Genomic DNA, 19,505 nt, shown 5'->3' on the forward strand with positions numbered 1-19,505 from the left:
ATCCAACAGAGCAATCACTGAAACATTTAGCTCCAAATGTAAATCTTGAACTCTAAAAAGAAAAAAGGAAAGAAAAGAAAAGCACGTTAGGCAAGGAGAGGTAGTGTATAATACAGCTATATTTCATATAATGAAACTAGGGGCAGTTGTAAAGAAAAGCCAATGTTAAAAAGTTGTTATGCTGTGTTTGGCAAGAATGAGTCATTTTAAATGTGTCAATCATGATAATCCAATGTATTTTTAATCTAAAGGTCAATAAAAGCAGTTTCTATAGTGGTACAATAGTTGTGCCAAGTATGAAAGCATGCATTTATAAGATTATTTGAAGTATTAACATGCCACCATAATGTGTTTTAGAGAATTAATCTCAGCTCTAAATTGAAGGACATAAGATTGATCAAGGTAAGAGAATTTTATTAAAAATGTACTGATATAACTTGTGACACTTTCATTTCAGCAAGCCTGCTGTGTTGAATTCCCACATCTCAGACATGTCTTATGATATAGGTGGAGAGTATTCATTTCTACCAAGATATAGTAGTTGATTTGTCTTGGGAAAATCTAGGAACTATGTGGCTCAAAGCCTAGAGCATGAAGGTGTCTTCATAGGCAATTGGCCATGAATCTGAAAAGGAAGGTATCTGTGTGTTCTGAGAGACATGTGCCTAACTTCCATTAATGTTAATGAAGGATTACATGCACTGAGGGGAGTCTAGTCCCTGAGGTGTTCCCTTCAACACATACATTTAAACAGGGAGTATTTTTGTCTCATTTCTTTACTATTTTGTCTCCCTTGGCCCTTCTAAGTACTAATAAACAACTGTTTCTTTTAATAGTAGAATTACGATTGGAGAATTTTCAGCACAGTCAAAATTTGAAAATATTTGACTTTGGGTTTTGTCTGTGCCAAAGATTTCAGAAATGTTATATTGGGACGTAGCAACACTGTTATAAGGCAAATCCAGCAGTCTAGCAGTACAAGGGGAAACCAACGTTAGTAGTGATTGGACATCTAACACAGTGAATGCCAGTGAAAATGAGGTAGGATCAGAGGCTAAAATAGGGAAAGAACGACTTAAAAAGGAGGAGGGAAAAACGTTCTCTTTAACCTCTGAGGATGGGACAAGAAGCAATGGGCTTAAATTGCAGCAAGGGCAGTTTAGGTTGGACATTAGGAAAAGCTTCCTGTCAGGGTGGTTAAGCACTGGAATAAATTGCCTAGGGAGGTTGTGGAATCTCCACCATTGGAGATTTTTTAGAGCATGTTAGACAAACACCTGTCAGGATGGTCTATAATACTTAGTCATGCCATGAGTGCAGGGGAGTCCTGCTCAGTGCACCAGTGGTTGGTACTGGCAGAAGTCACCAGAGTCGGAGACCTCCTGGACTACAACCAGGGAGACTGGCTGGATCCCCTGACGCTCACTCGGCACATGGGGCTCTCCAGATCTTGTACTCCCCAGCGCGTACTTCAGGAGGTGAGGGCCACTTTACCGCCCGCTGCTCGGGCCTACCTCGACTGGGTCCTGAGAGAGGGCACGCCCTGCTCACCCTCTACCTCAGACCCTCCGGACCTTTTCATCGGGCTCCTGCCCCATGGACCCAACCGGCCCTCACGTCCCTTCACCGTGAGCCGGCTGCATGATTTGCAGCCAGTTCGTTTCCAGACTGCGCCCAGGAAACATCTATACACGCTCGTGCTCCACACCCTTCACTTCCTCACCCTCACGTCCCGCTCTGACACAAAGTGGCGGGATCTCCTGCCACCTTTAGAGGGTGAGGAACCCTGGTGGGCCAGCCTATACTTTACCCTGGTCCCGAGGCCCACCGAGGATATCAGTTGGTGGCTCTTTCAAGGAGCCGTGAGCATGGGTGGGTATTTGGCGCGGTTTACCCCTATCACGGACACCTGACCCTTCTGCGGCGTGAGGGAGAAAGACTCTCTGCAGTCAGGTACCAGAAGAACTTGGCAGGAAACCGTAGAGGTGCAGGACTAGAAGAAATGCCTCTACTCAAACCCTGTGGTTCTTTCCCTCAGTTCAGACAGGGAATCCTAAGGCCATGTAGAGTGCTCCACTGCTGTACCCCAGACGGCTACAGAGAATTCTTCCTGCCCTCCCCATCAATATCTCCAAAATCCATGTAAGTTATTCAGAGTTACAAAATTGGATCCAGAGATAAAGGCTTGCTGCTGTTACTACTGTTGGGCCAAAATCAGACTTGGAGGATGCAGGAGCAACTCCAGTTAAGCCAATAAAATTATATCCACCTGTCCTTGGATCTGCATATGGTCCTATGCCCCCTGCAGTTCATCACTCACATATTTAAAATGATGTTGGTCTTGCTGGACTGAAAACCCTTACATAAAAGATGCTACAGTATATTAAAACAATCATTGCAGTATCTCTGTTGTAAGCTGTAGTGTTTTGGACCACTGTTATAATATACTGTAGCATTTGATTTAAAATGGGGTTCACAACCTCCACACAAATTCTTTCAAAAGTGGTTGTTTTAAGAACTGGATATGGGAGAAAAATATATTAGCATCCTGTGAATTAAAACCTTCCCTGCTACATACCATATTAATTATGTATGGTGTGAATGTTATGCACAAATCAACTGACTTCAGAGGGAGCGTGCATACTAATTTTACACTGTAATGATTCTATATTCACTGTATTGGGTTCAAGGCACTTGAGACATCAACAGAAGAGCCTTACATACAGTGCTGTGTCTCTATGAGTAGTGGTCTTGACGCAGTGTCAATATAAAGGATGGGGAATTTTTAGAATGAACATTTCTCTGAGTTAGTCATTTCATCATTAACTCTCCTTGTTATGTTGAAGCATTATACCAGACTGTTTCGGTGTCTTTCTTGGTACAAAATATATTATTATGATGGAAAACCAGTGAATTCTGAAGTGTGTTTACCAAGGAATGCTGCTACACAGTCAGCAGTCACATGGGCACCAAAAACTTAAGTGACACAATAAGATCCCCAGTGATGGACACAGGCTGAACATCTAGCCAGTCCACTGTAAGGACCTAGCCAGAGATCCCTCTGGGTCAGGGGTGGGCAAACTTTTTGGCCTGAGGGCCACATCAGGGTTCTAAAACTGTATGGAGGGCTGGGTAGGGAAGGCTGTGCCTCCCCAGACAGCCTGGCCCCACCCCCTATCTGCCCCCTCCCACTTCCTGCCCCCTGACTGCCCCCCTCAGAACTGCCAACCCATCCAACCCCTTCTGCTCCTTGTCCCTTGACCACCCCCTCCCAGGACCCCACACCCCTAACGGCTCCCCCGGGACCCTACCCCTATCCAACCCCCCCTGCTCCCTGTCCTCTGACTGTCCCGACCCCTATCCACACCCCCGCCCCCTGACAGGCCCCCCGGGACTCCCACACCAAACCAACCCCCCATCCCCTGACTGCTCCCCCCCGAACCTTCGCCCCATCCCACCTCCCCCTGCTGCTCCCTGTCCCCTGAGTGCCCCCCAGGATCCCCTGACCCAACTCTCCCGCTCCCCGCCCCCTTACTATGCTGCTCAGAGCAGCAGGACTGGCAGCCGTGCCGCCTGGCCAGAGCCAGCCATGCTGCCACGCTGCCCGGCAGGATCTCACAGCCCCACCGCCCAGAGCGCTGGCGGGACGGTGAGCTGAGGCTGCGGGGGAGGGAGGACAGCAAGGGAGAGGGAGGGGGGCTAGCCACCCTGGCCAGGAGCTCAGGGGCTGGGTAGGACGGTCCCGCAGGCTGGATTTGGCCCGCGGGCCGTAGTTTGCCCACCTCTGCTCTGGGTGGTGCTCGATCTACAAGGAGGCTACATCCCTTTAAGATTTGTCATGATAATTATAACAGACTCAAAACAGGATAATTTTTACTTATTTGTTTTACAATTTTTTTCAAACTTTGGTGCCTAAAGATAGGCTCCTACATTCAGAATTAGGCACTTAAATAAGTAGCATGATTTTCAGAGGGTTTCTGCACCTGGATTCCATTGATTTCCCTGTAAGCTCTGGATATTCAAAACCTTCAAAAAACAGGCCTCTTATTTAGGTTTCTAAATATCAATGTGGGTACCTAATTTTGGGTATCCAGATTTTAAAATTTTGGCCCCTATATACTGTATAGCTTGTTTTTAGAATTTTCTCCATTTGTGCGTGCAACCTTCCTCTTAGGTTTCCCTCCCATCATTTAACAGTAAGTCCTGCCACTTAAATGCAGACTGAGACTAAAGCAACCTAAGTTGACCTTTGATTTGAATGTCCCTTCTCCCAAACCTCAGGGTTCCACAGCTTTCTATTTTAATGAGGAAAAAATAGGTTTGATTTGAGATTTTACAAAATGGCATGATGAGGCACAAGGTGATCTGAGGATATCTGCAGAATTGATGAAAAGGCACATTCCACTACTGTGTCTAGGTACAAAGGATTATTGAAATCAAATGTTTATTGAACACTTTGAAGATCAACTATTCAATATTATAAGGAACTCATTTCTAGTTTATATTTCAAAGGAAAATCTTTTCCCTATGGACACAAATGAGTGAGTTCTGCACATGCAAACCCCAATGCCTCATGGAACCTCACTGAGCAGTCCCACAGGGTTCACATACTTAATCTGAATTCATTGTGGTTATTCAAATGCATAAGTGATTGCAGGATCAGGTTTAAGGTTTCTAGTAGAGGTGACTGAATGTCTTCAGTGGGGCTCTGTATGGGTACAGGAGTCTACTTTCACAGAGCTTATTGCAGGATCAGGGTGGCCACAGAGGACTAAAGCTCCAATTCAGCAAGACATTTAAGCACATGTTGAAGTCCATCCCTATTCAGCTAAGCAGATGCTTAAAATAAAACATGTGCTTAAGTCTAATTAAAGTCAATGGTACTTAAGCGTATGGTTAAGTACTTTGCAGAATAGGGGGCATTCTGAGGTAAGTGTCTTTTGTTTCACTAAATAATTGCTTTAGACTTTTTAAAATTATTAAAAATCAAACAAACAAAACCAGCCAGTCCTTGTTTAGTCTCTTTCTGAACACTCAAGGATGTCCTTGCTTGTCTCTAGTTTGTATAAATGGTAACATGTGATGAAACTGAGCAGCCTGTAAGCAATAAATACAGTTCATTTGAAACATTTATCATCAGCATGCAACAGATGACTAGCATAACACAGAGGGAAAAGCTGGGACCACACAGAAGGGGTGTAGGATGCACCCCTCACAGTAGTGAGTGTAACAGAGACCTCTACTGGCTGATCTTGGAAAGCCATGCTTCTGCGACTTGTCTGGCATCTTCTGGCCTGCTGTGAACTCCTTATGACTAGCTCTTCTGGTGTCTAATAGATATCTAACTTCTTTTATGGCTGGGAGCCTTTTTCTCCTTGTCTCAGTATGAGGCTCTTTCTTCAAAATCATGATGGTTACTTTAGTTATGACTGAAATTGTTGATAATGGACTCCACTAGAATGCAAGTTTTCATAAATCACACCCTGTTACATGGAGCTGGTTGATTACAGCTACTATACATTTTTGACATGCATCTTGACCAGGAAATGGTGAAAATGTGTCAACATTCTAAAATTAAAAGCAATCTATGAAGAAGTTTAAATCAGAAGATAGCAGCAGTCGGGCACAGTAAAATGAATTAGTACTTACCTATCTTTTAGACATTAGAGCAGTGGGGGGAAAAAAAATCTCAGCAGACTAACATAACTGTGATAAACCTCCAAGAGCCCCAATGGTAGAATAATCTCAGATCAGTCACCACTTTTATCGGCTAAATTTAAGAAGAATTGAAATCTGTAGTTGGGAAAAAAAATCAGCATAGCTAAGCAGGTAACACTGTCTTCTGCCAGTTGCGCTGATGTGGGTATGTCCCTCAGGTCCCTTGTGTGATTCAGCCAATATCTGCAGCATTAGGACTGGACACCTATTAATCAGAATGAACAACCCTTCAGATCTTTACTGTGAAGAATCATGAACTGGGGGACTAAATATAGGCAAACATTTCCAATAATTTTATCCTTACGGCAGAGTGACATAAGCAAATATAAATCCCACTTGTGTTATTATAGTGCCTGCCAAGCTAATTGAGAACACATTCATTTCTTTAACTAAATAAATTACTGTTACAATTATATGACCCCAAGGTCATCTTCTTTAGGAGATGCCCAACACTTGAATTAACTATTCAACTCTTCACAGTAAGTGGCCTCAGCCAATCAATGCCAGATAAATACTGTTGAAATATGCATTTAATTATCCTAGTACTTTAGCTTTTAAATATCTTTTCTTTGCCAGCAGTTGTTATTTGCTAATTTATTCTGGTGGGTGAGGGATTTCTTAGTCTCGTTAGAGTGTATTCTAAGATGACAAGGCCAACTGTTGCAGTCAAAACCAGTTACAGACAGACCATTCCCCTGGCGTGAGAGGCAACAATCTGAAAAGCACATTTTAACCCACATCCTTTGTTTTCTCAACTACAGAATGCAAACAGTGATAGATAATTTAAAGCAGCTCAGAAAGTGTCACACTCCATTTTGCTTCAAGGTTTGGCTACTAACAAAACTCCTGCTCCAATAAAGAATTCACATTTTTCTAACCTGTGAGACACTATTCCAGGGTCAAATGAGACACACAATGTCTGTAAGGTGATGAGTCATCCCTGAAGCAGTCTGTTTTAAGCCACATGCTGTGAGGAGTCATTCCTGTGCTAGGCGCCAGCCAATCCACAAAGCAGGAGCTGGTCTGGTGACTCTCATGGCAGATGTATAAGCCGCACGGGAGAAACAGCAGATCAGTCTGCTCAATGTCAGTTCGTAGTTTGCAACCCTTCTCTGACGGACAGTGGTAATATTCTCAACAGGTCTTAGCCTGCTCCAGCCTTGCTCTTGCTCCAGTGTGTTCCTAGTCCTGCTCCAGCCTTATTCTAACCCCTCTCTGGATGCCTGATTCTGGCTCCAAGCACTAGGCCTGCCCTTCCCTGTCATGGTTTCGCACAGAGTGGACTGGTCAGGCCTAGTGGTTGGAGTGAAATCACCATCAAGTGTTTTTATAAGCTGCTTTATTATAGAAGTGAGGAGAGTGTTAATTTACCTATATCCAGATCCTGCTACCACAAAAAGAGAAACAAACAAATCCTTTCAAAAACCAAGGCAAGAATCTGTCATCCTCTACTCATTTGAGGGGGAAATTAACTAGTGCAGAAGTCAGCTACTATCAGGCCTGTGCACCATATATGCCCAATTTAAGTCCTATACATAGGCCTTGTGCTAGCCCTCTGCACTGGGGTGAATTTCATCCTTTGAGTAGTACTAAGGTCTGCTCTACACTTAAAATTTGGGTCAACATAGCTACAGTGATCAGGGGTGTGAAAAATCCATACCCGTGAGCAACATAGCTATACCAACTTAAACCCTGGTGTAGACACAGCTAGGTCAATGGAAGAATGCTTCTGTTAAGCTAGCTATCATTGGCCGGGGCGAAGGTGTTCCTACAGTGATGGAAACCCCCTTCCTTAGGAGCAGACTGTGGGGTTATGCCGGCATACCTACGGCACTGTAGCTATGCCACTGTGGTCTCTATAGTTTAGATATAGCCTCAGTGAGTTCTTAGTTTCATTGAGGCTACTCACAGAGTATGGTACTACTCATAATGAGTAAGAGTGGAAGAATTTGGCTCGTAGGCATACTGGTTTGAATGCGGAGTAAAGTTAAACTCATCAGTGATTTACACCAGTGTAAATAAGAGCACAATTGCGCCCTAAATTCAAAATAATTCCAGCACAACTGCAAATTACATTCATTTTTCAGGGTCCTCCTTTTGATTTTATGTTGTTTTCCATGTAAGTAAACAAATAGATACATAAATTGTAATATAAAAAGATCTTCATTCTTCAATTATTTGGATTCTAATTTGCATGAATATTAATTCTTTTAAAAAAGAGAATAAAAATGATGACACCCTGCAGACTAGTAGGCTTCATACCTTCAGAAACAAAAATGGTTCATTAATTTTTAAGTGAGAGCCATTCATTATTATGCTTTCTGTAACAAGACTTTGATTTTTGGGGTAAATGATGACCATAATTAAGCCTCTCATAATGAACACTGCTATTACTAAACAGTATAATTTATATAATATCTCCACCCTAGAAGACTTAGTTTTCTTTTTTAAGAGAATAATCAGATAAATGGCTGAGCTTACAGGATAATACTATTATATTATATAGAAGGATATGACACATGAATATATGGGCCATACTTGTCTTTAGCCAAACCTTATCCAGTGGTTGTTTTGCCTGAATAAGAACTGCAGGATTTGTCCCTAAATTAATTCAGTGTTGATGTTGCACGGAAAGAACATCATGGTCTAAAAATGCAAAAATTAAGGCCCCTGACTGGGGAAATGGGCTGAGCCACCAGCATAACTGGAGCAGGCATCAGGGAAAGTACTCTGCAGCAGGTATAGGCCTGGCACAGAATACTTTCCCGTTGGAGTAAAGCGGAAACCAAGAGGCATATTGAGTTGCTCCTTTCTTAGGGCTTATGGCAAAGCCATGATTTATCCCTTTCTTAGAGCTTTGTGCAAGTTGATGCTCGATCATCATTCTGCCTGGAAACCCTAAGAGGGGGCCATTTAAAAAGGCAGCATGAATGAAATGAAAGCATGGATGAGCTGCTTGGAAGCAGACAAAGAGAAACCTGACCACTTAGCAATGTTTTTTGGATGGTGGAAGTGAGTCTTTGTGATTCATGGAACATGATGTTCAAGAGACAATTCAGGGTGAAAAAAGGACACAATGTTAAATTTTGCTTCATTAATTAAAAATTACTTCAAAAACTGAGGTAGCTGCAAGTGGATGGCAGGAGCACATAAGTATCTTCATTGGATTCAACCAGAGGAAAATGGTGCTCAGAAACATCTTTATACTTGCCTTTCAGGACTGTCAACATGGTAATAATTTTAGTAAAGTACTTTTGATTAACTAACAGACAGGCACAACTCTGCTTTTAGATGCTCATTATGGATAGTACAGTCATTAGCAGCGTCAAAGACCATGCTAGGATTCACTCAAACAAGAATGGCTTTAAAACCACAATGTAAAAGATCATTTTAGACCACTGTGCTGTCACCCTCCTTTAATAAAACAGAGCCCTGCCTGAAAGTTCTTGGGTATAGAACATTTTGTTAAATACTCTTGTGACTCTTGCCACCATTCATTTGACAGCATTAGCTGTATTGGAAAAATGGATCTAGGTCGCTTTCCATGAACTTTTGGGTACAAGATACACTTCTTTAGCCATAGAATTACAATCACCATTTTAATTGCAGGCAAAACTGAGCCAGTGGTCTGAAAGCAATTTAAAATAAAAACAACTGCTCATGCACTAATATCACAGAGAGGCAGAGTGTTTGTTGGAATTGGATCAGTAATAAATATACAAGAGATTGAGTTTAATAATAACAAAAGAGTAAGGCTTGAAGTTGTTGGGATGAAAAGTTTAAATGAAGAGATATCACAAAACACTGGTGGCCAAGAAGATGCAAGAGTTGTTTGTCATAACAGATTATCTTACTTGAGTGATGTTATTTTTGAAAAACATCAGGAAGTCAATTACATTTTTCAGCTGATAACGTTGACATTGTTGTGACAGACCATGCTGAAAGGAACAACAAATCAGTAAAAGAGAACACGTTTAATTCTACCAGGGCATGCAGAATTATAATGATCATACTAGTTTGTAGTAGGGGTAAAATACAACCCTTTTACACAAAATCACCTGAGTAACTTAGCTTTGTGTGGGGACCTAAGCAGGAGGTGGGGATTAAATTGCAACTACACTCATGTGCAAGGCAGCCCCTCCTCAGCTGCTGTTCCAGGCATATGCTCAAATGGTTCCCAACACCCGCAGAAGGTTCGAGCTGCTGAATGTGTGCAGTGACAGATACTATTGCCTCTCCTTATCTTGCCCACACATTCAAATGTACCTGTCCCCAAATCTATTTGGCACTACCTTCAATGGCTTGTGTGGCCGATCCTCTTGTAGACATGCAGACCCACCATATGTCTTAAACTGTGTGGAGGGCTCTGTGTAGGCACCAGAGCTAAGTTTCACTAAGAGGGAAATAATAAGAGCACTCTACTAAAGCCTTGTCTTCAGTTGTAAAAAATAATAATAATTTAAAAAATTTTTGTTTTTACCGGGGGATAACTAATGCATGGGAGCTATCCTGAGGTGGAAACACAGTGAAGACAAGATACTTTAGTTTTACTGCAAGGTAAACTAAGCGTGGTCAGCATTATACCGCCGTCTGAGGTTGACCTCACCTAGTTTCAGCATCAAAGTCTTCCTTGAGCCACAGATGACTCCACAGGCTGACATGGTTTAAGGTTTCCATAGCCAGCAGTACACTAGGGAGCAGAGGTGGGCAAATTACAGCCTGCGGGCCACATCCACCCTGCGGGACTGTCCTGCTTGTCCCCTGAGCTCCTAGCCCGGGAGGCTAGCCCCCTGCCTGGGAGGCTAGCCCCCGGCCCCTCCCCCGCTGCTCCTCCTTCCCCTCAGCCTCAGAGTGCTGCACCGCCAGCGCTCTGGCCCACTGCTCCTGCCGGGCAGCGCCATAGCTGGCTCCGGTATGGTAAGGGGGTGGGAAGCGGGAGGTCCTGGGGGACAGTCAGGGGACAGGGAGCGGTTGGATGGGGCGGAGGTTTCGGGGGGCAGTCAGGGGATGGGGAGCAGCAGGAGTTGGATAGGGGGTGGGGTGCCAGGGGGCGGTTGGGGCGGTGGTGTGGATAGGGGTTGTGGCAGTCAGGGGACAGGGAGTGGGTGGGGGGGGTTGGATGGGGATGGGGGGTCCTGGGAGGGGGCAGTCGGGGTCAAGGAGCAGGGGGGGTTGGATGAGTTGGGGGCTCTAAGGGGGGTGGGAAGTGGGAGGGGGTGGATGGGGGCGGGGGCCAGGCTGTCTGGGGAGGCACAGCCTTCCTTACCTGGCCCTCCATACAGTTGCGCAACCCCGATGTAGCCCTTGCGCCAAAAAGTTTGCCCACCCTTACTACGGAGTAATGTGGCTATGGAATTTAACCACCACTGAAAAAAGAAAAGGAGTACTTGTGGCACCTTAGAGACTAACAACACTCAAATAACTTTGTTAGTCTCTGAGGTGCCACAAGTACTCCTTTTCTTTTTGCGGATACAGACTAACACGGCTGCTACTCTGAAACCAACCACCATTGAGTTTCCTAACTATATGGGTCCGGGAACCCATTTTGCAGCTGGGTGAACTTAAGTCAGCCTTCCAACCTGAGATCCAGCCACACTCAAATTCACAATCTCCAGGATTATGGTAGAGCACCTTAACTACTCAGCCACCACATTTCATCTCATCTTGTTTACCTCAGGATAAAACTCAAATGCTTTGTCTTCAATGTCCTTGCACCTTGGGATAGCTCACATGCATTAGTCACTCCCAGGTAAAAAAAAACAATCCTTTTCTAGCAGTAAAGAGAAGGCCTGAAACTAAAAGTGAAAGGATCAGAAAAAGTCACATCAGTAACCTTCTATTAGAAATAGCCAGACCACTAGATAAAAATAATTCCAAGATATGCCCTTTTACATGACTGGAGATAAAACACACTGATATGGACAAGCCTCACTCCTTTATTTCTGACCAGAAAAAAGTAAAATGCCAAGAGACTCAAAATATATACTGTCCAAATCTATTGAATTCTCTGGACACAAAGAGAGGTATAACAGCTTTTAAAACCCATGCTTTTCAAACAATGGGCTTTCATTTTAGCAACACAAGTATCTGTTCAAGCCACAAAATGCACTTTGTTGAACAACAGGATTATTATCTTTTGCCAGGATTGGGCGGTCGTTCACACAGAACACAGAAAACATTTCTATTTTAGCCTCACCACGTAAGGCTCCAAATACCAACTAACATCCAAGACCAAATGGAAACCTACTAAACCACTCCTCAACTGGTCACGGGGTAGCTGCTGAGAAATGAGAATTACAGTCTCCCAGGCTTGAATGCCTTACTTGCACAGCACATCCAGCATCTTCTGGCCAGGAGACTGAGTGATTGATTGGTAGGAGAATAATTGCCCCCAAAGCTGAGGAGATGGGACTGGGAAGAACACACACAATCACACGGTTGCAAGCCTACACAGGGGCCCAATAGAGCACCGCAAATCCGCGTATATCTGCAGACCATTTTTGTAGATGGTGGATTGGATGCAGATAAAAATTTTGTATCCGCAAAGGGCTCTACCAATAGTATAAGTACTCTCCTTCGTGCCTCACACTGAAAGCCAGCCCTCTCCACCTTCAAAATACAATTTCTCTTCTCTGTCTCCCATTGGCTCCCCACCCCTCATCTTCCTTTCCCGGCCCAGAGACCTTCCCGGAGTCTGTTATCCCACCAAATCCTGTGTCTCCTCTCTCAATTTCCTCAACCCCACCCTACCCTGCCTCCTCCCAAGCTCCAATCCAGTCCCTTCCTCATACCTGAAGTTCTTCCATGGGGGATGGGAAGGGAAAGGGGGAGAAAAGGAAGCTGCTGTTCTTGGGCAGAGGTTGATCTCAGTCTCCAGCTCAGCCCGTCTGCCTGGCTGAACTTCCCCCTCACCGCACTCACAGCCAGAAAGGGCAGTCAGAGAGAAAGAAGAAAAGGAGGACTTGTGGCACCTTAGAGACTAACAAATTTATTTGAGCATAAGCTTTCGTGAGCTACAGTGGCTCCAGAGCAGCAACCTCCCCACCTAGCAGGGAAACAAAGAGGCTTCTAGTGTCGAGAGGCTGAAACTGCAGCTGCTTTTCCCTTCCCTCCTTATCTGCTCATCAGCCTGGAGAAAGCACTCAGCTGCACTATACATCCTTGCTCCCTCCCTGTCTTCCAAGTGGGGGCTAAAAGCTCAGGAGGGAAGAACAGAGTGTTGCCTCACTGCTCCATTTTTGGGAGGAAGACTTCCCTATAATTACACCCAGGCTGACCCATACCTCTCAACATGCCAAGGCCAGAATACGAGATACAAGGTCTGACACAGAACCAAGATGAGGGACATTTGTGGAGCACAATGCTATTGTTATGGAAGGATGTGGCTGCAGAGACCAGAGGTCATTCTCCATCTTGGAAGTCAGGGCTCTGGGCTTTGTATTGTAATCAGTTGAACTAGAGTCAGAGACTATTATTGAGGGGACACCAGAAGAACAGAGAACTCTGGGGAGTTAGGCTGGAAGCAGCTCATCTACATGAGCAGAGCAGAGCACAGAGTTTAATAAAGTTCCAATTTTTCAATGTAACCTGCATTTAATATCTCACTTTGAGAATGAAACAGGCTGCGGACTGCAGGCAGCACCAAGCTCTGGTGTTAAGAGTTATGTAATGTTTGAATAAAAATAATGTAAATGTTAAATACAAGCTCACTGTGCCATCACCAAAATATCATTCATGCAGCAAACTTCAAATGCTGAGGAATCATGCCTTTACTGTAAACAGCTACCTATAACCTTAGCTTTCTTATTCTTCATTTCCAATACATCAGTAAAAGTGAGGGGCCATGAAATTTGGATGGTATGCGGGATAAAATGAATATTGTCCTTTAAAATTAAGGACAGTTGACAGGTTTGATTGAGATGAGAGTACAGATTTCACAAAGGGCAATGAAAAGAATTACTATTAGCTTAGTCCAATGAAATGCTAAGTAATACGTTCCTGCTTTGGTAAAGCACGTAAGCATATGCTTAACTGTAAGTAATCTCATCCATATGCAGCAAAGAAGATACGTACAAGTTGCTGATTATGAGGATTACTCACATGCTTAAAGTTAAGCATGAGCTTCACGGCATTGCTGAATCAAGACCTAAAATTTTTGCCTTTTAGAGTGTTGCCTTCTTGTCAGACATTTAAGTGGTCCTTCACTATGGAGAAAACAGGGAGACTCTTCAGAGATTGCTACTGAAGACAAGTAAAATCAAAAACTGCTTTGAAAAAGTTCCAGGTTTCCGACCATGTGAATTTTGTACAAAATATAAAGGAAATAAATAAATAAAACACACCTGCAGGTTTTGCAAAACTTCAGTTTGCAAAAAGAAAAACATGTTTTGCTCTTGAAATGAGTCTTCCCTTTAATTAATGCATCTATTCACTCCTCTCCAGAAGAGCCATGTAAGGCTTATGCACTCAGCCCACAAAATAGGGCACAAAAAGGACTTCAGTGGTATATAGGGTGACCAGATGTCCCAATTTTTTAGGGACAGTCCTGATTTTTGGGTCTTTTTCTTATATAGGCACCTATTATTCCCCACCTCCTGTCCCGATTTTTCACGCTTGCTGTCTGGTCACCGTAGTGATATATGAGACTTGTATGGATCCTCTTCACAGTGGTAAATTACATCCCCAAAGTATAATGCCATGTATTATTGGTACTGATTTATAAAATAGCTGTGGCCTAATTTTACTAGACCTTGGCCTGTTTGCATTTTCCAATATGTATCATGTCTTGAAAAACACTGCCTGGATGTCCCAATCAAGCCCGTAAATGTACATCCTTCAGCAACACACTCAGCCTTTCCAAGAGAAAAGTACACTATGAAGAGAAACCAATGCGGTAGCTAGATTAAGGTTCAATCCACCAAGCATTCAATTATAAAGTAAATATATACTATGCATATGCTTTGAATATTGAAGCAGTAAATGCTACCTAACCTAAGCTCCTTCTGTGCTTTTATATTAGCATATTGTTGTTTGGTTTTGTATATTCTGCTATTTCAAGCTCTTTTTCTAAGAATGTTATAAAAAGTGCAAAAGACTAGCTCGTACATAAAATCTTTTAATGAAGAAATACCTTTAAACTTCCCTGAATGTGGTTTCAGGAAATACTTTTAAAAAAATCCTTTCAGAGAAGATATTCTAAAATGACTATTTAAAACTGGGGAAACATCAATGGATTAAAAAACTAGCTCACAGACTCCATAATTTCCAATGTGCAGCACAGACCATTATAAAATACAGGCCTGCAAGCATTGCCATGCAGACAAAACCCAACACAGTAATATGGAACTCCATGGGCCCAATCCTCCGGTCTTTTACTTCAGCAAAATTAAATTGAAAAGCTTGAATAAAGGAGGACTATGGGATTGGGCCCATATTGAGATGTATTTGACCTTGTTTGGAGAACAGTTTTGCTGTCACTCTAATTATCACAATTATGCTTTGTAAAAGACACATATGCATTCAGGACGGGTTTAACCAGAACTGAATATTAATAGATTCTGACAGGAAGGGGAGGTAAATAGCAAAGAGGCTAACTAGCACCAAAAATGTATTTCTTCATGAGATGAAAAAGTATGTTTGGCTAGCTGTACTTTCTTCACTGGAAGGAAGAGGCTTTGTTTTTTGTCCACCCACCTCCCAACCCCTTCTCTGTAAACTTCTAACTGGAACATTCCATTATATGTTAATATTTAATGTATCTGTGATAATAATGAACACTTTGTTTCTATAGATCTTTTGCATTATTTGAAAATTCGGCTTTGTGATATCTGTATTGTTTTAAGTCGTTCTTTGTGTTCCTTTTTTTGTTCACTTAAAGCATGGTTCTTATCTTTACCCAGGAGGAACGGTGTATGTGTGAATTGCGGGGTAATTAAGGCTAAACCACCTACTCCTGCACTGAGAAAAGAAAGTACTCTATTGATTAGACACTTCAGTGTATCAGTAGTATTCAGTCTATGGATTGTCAGTGGTCTGCAGAATGAAATATTTTGAGAACAAAGCAGTAGAGTATTGACCGTTGGGAAGGGAGGTAGTCCAGAGAGTATCTCCTATGAAGGGTTCTTTACAACAAAAAAAGTTGGAGAATCAACCGATTAGACAGATAATTTGACCTCAATATTGAATTTGATCATAAAGCAAACAGGGAGCCAGTGGAGTCTGCACAGCAGCAATGTGCTATATTCATGTTGGTCTTTGTCAGTTTTGTGGTGCACTGTTGCATTCTGAACAAGTTACAGCTTTCATGTGGCAATCTGAAACAACGGGGAGTCCACCTCAGTGAGGCTTTGCAACACTTTGATGATCTATAGTTGGATGCCCTCAGTCAAAATCTTGGCCCTAATTTTTAAGGCCTTTAATCAATTCTCCATGGTATCTGTGCTCCACAGCAGAGATGTAGGTGGAAAAATCAAGAATTTATTTTAAATAAAAATACCTTACATTTTCTGAAATGCAGAGAAAGTAGATAGAAAAATATATCTACAGGCTTTCTCCAGAGCTGTGGCTTGGCATGTAGAGACAAAGATAATAGGTGCCTTCAACAGAAAAAATGCAGCTGGATTTCATTTGAAAATATGACCGTGTACAGGACTGTGCTGTTGACGCTTGTGGACTTGATTTGGCTCGCATTTACATCAGTGTTGTTCTCTCTTACACTAACATAAATCATGAGTAACGCCACTGAAATCAATGGAGTAACAGCAGTGTGAACTACTGTAAATGAGGAGAATTAGGCCACTGTCTTTCCATTCTCTTAATGCAGCAAAATAGGCAATTCTTTTAATGTTAGCTTCCCTGCCTGTTTCAACACACCAGATTCTGCCATCAGTTTATATCCATGCAACCCCACTGGCATCAGCACACATGTACCTCCTCCCCCCAAAAAATTCATTCTAAATTGTATGAGTAGCTATTCATTCACTTCCCTCATTCTGTTCTTGAACTAACTTGTTAAATTAATCCGGTCTTCATTTATTTTATAGAGTCTTCGTGTTTTAAATGCTGAATTTGTGAACATCTGTTTCAATCACAGTTGCAAACCCATTCCTTTTATGAGCTGTACACATTTTGGATAGATTTACTGTTGACCTTTCTTGGGAAATTGAATGTTTTCATTGTTACTAACATTTCTATAATTGATACTGTTGTTACTGCCACCAGGGTACTTCTTTTTAAATGAAATACTGTGTCTTGGCTGATCTTCTTGCTTAAACATATTAAATGAGATAAATAATATTTAACTTTTCCAGGCTTTGAAACAAAAAGTGTGATTAAACCCTTCTGCAGTAAACAAATATAAATTGCCACTCAAATCAAATCCACTGCCAACAGTTTTAAATCTCTTATTTTCTTAAATGATGTTGTTTCCCCACTTTACTTGTCATTAAATAATACAAATCAGAGAATTATACCTTATAAGTAACTGCCACATGACTATTCAGAAATGCAATAATCAAACTAAGATGAATGAGCGAGCAGCTTTCCATCCTGCTCACAAAAAAAGTTGTTTTCCAGACACAGGAAAACAACCCAGAAGAATTTGACCTCCAGCCTGCAGAGAAATTATTTGAATCCCTCTTGGCATGTCAAGTATCTAGTAAAAAGTGAAGATTTTGTTTCTTGGCAGAGTCTGACAAAAGTGGCAGAATGTTCAAAATGCTTTCCAATTTAATGAGCATGTTGGATGAAGTGCTCTCTCATCTTGAAGCAGTTTCAGGACTTGAGGGGACCTGGTGAAGATGCCACATACATGAAGTTGACAAGTTTCTCTCTAACTAGCCTGTCTTAGAGACAGATTTCCACGTGTATATACATATGTATATGTGGTGTTGGTAGTGCCTCCTATCATCAAGCTTTTCTGACACTTCCAATTGCAAAATTCCACTTTCAGTTGCTTAGAACTTTGCCAACACTTAATCATTTGGGCTGAAGTTTTACATGCCAGTAGTCTTCCTCAGGCTGTATTGTTTTGACAAATTTAGGAAAAAATGGTTCTGCCATTTCCAAGAATGAGAGCAGGGAAAAATACGTTGCTTTGCCAGGGGCTCCGCAAGGAGATCTGCCCCCTCAGTGGCCACCATGGACCCAGTCACTGAGAACAGTTTCCAGGTCTGGAGGAGGTCCTGGTAGAAGACCAGCAGCCTGGAGAAGTCTCACAGAAGACCTCTCAGATGGAGATAAAGGAGCTGCCAGTCATATCAGAGCTCTCAGAAGCGGTGCAGGAAGGCATGCACCAGAACTTTCCACGCTGGCCTACCTGCACCATAAAGGAGCCTCTGCAGGGCCTGGAGGCGGAAGACATGGACCTGAGTGCGCAAGCACTTCAGGCCCTGCCCTGCCTCCTCCAGGAGCAGGTGGAGGACCCCTACAGAGACCCAGTGCACTCCTGGCCAAAAGAACTCCATCGCCGTCAGGAGGTTGGCCAGGAAGCCCGGGGCTGGGACTAGGGTGTTGAGCCGGTACCAGAGCATGGACAGGACTAGTTGATTAAGCACCAGTGTCCTCCCTCAAAGGGAGAGGCACCAGAGTAGTCCTGTCCATTTCTGGAGCTGCTCTGTCACCCTGACCTCTAAACCGTGCCAGTTCTCCGGCGGAGACAGATGTGTGGCAGAAAGGTAAATGTCCAGATAGAGCAGTGGACCCGCACTCTACTGGATGGCCTGAAGCGCAGGTGGGAGGGAGCTTGCCTGCCACCCATCCTCGACCACCAGGCCAGAACTCTTGACCCAGTTGACCTGGGTGGAGGAGGCTGCCAAGTAGACTGCCTGGCAAGCCTCCACCTGTGCCAAGTCACCTGAGTCCTGGACCACGAGGAGCACATAGTTGGCGTACGCCAACAGGGACAGCCACAGCTCCAGCTCTCGCAGCACCAACCCCGTCAACTTTCGATGGAGGAGACAGAGGAAGGGCTCGATCGCCAGAGCGTATAGGGAGGGAGCACCCCTGCCATACTCCCCGCCCGAAGCTGACTGGCTCGGTCAGGGTCCAGTTGAGCCTGACCAGGCACACTGCAGAGGCGTACAGCATGTGGAGAAAGCCCACAAACTGGGGTCTGAAGCCTAATGCTTACAGAGTGCCCAGGAGATACCCGTGGTCCACCCTGTCGAACGCCTTCTCCTGATACAGGGACAGGAGGGCGAATAACAGACCATTCCTACACCCAAGCTCCAAGAGATCCTGGACCAGATACAGGTTCTCAAAGATGGTATGGCCCGGGACAGTGTAGGTCTGGTCTGGGTGGACCACGTCTGCCAGCATGGACCCCAGCTGCAGCGAGATGGCCTTCGCTATGACTTTGTAGTCTGTGCTGAGGAGCGAGGTCCCCCTTCTTCGGCAATAAGGCGAGCACGGCATGCCTGCATGAGAGAGTGAGGACCCCGCTCTCCAAAGATTCGGCCCAGACAGTGACTAGATCTGGGCTGAGGACGTTCCAGAATACGTAGTAGAACTCCACGGTCAGTCTGTCTATACCCGGAGATTTATTGGTGGGCATGCGGTGGAGGACTTCCAAGAACTCAGCCAGAGTGAGAAGCAGCTCTAGCAGGTCTCGGTCACCCATGCTGACCATCAGGAGTCTGTCCCAGAGCACTCTGCAAGCGTTAGGATTGGTCGGATCCGGGGAGAAAAGGCCTGCGTAGATCACTGGATCCGTGATGGGGGTGCCGTCCTCTGCCAGAAGGCAGGTGATGTGCTTCTTTGTGCCCCTACTTTTCTCCAGGGATGCTCAT

Source organism: Lepidochelys olivacea (genome assembly GCF_965140295.1).
Source record: "Lepidochelys olivacea isolate rLepOli2 genome assembly, chromosome: 5".
Lineage (NCBI taxonomy): Eukaryota > Metazoa > Chordata > Testudines > Cheloniidae > Lepidochelys > Lepidochelys olivacea.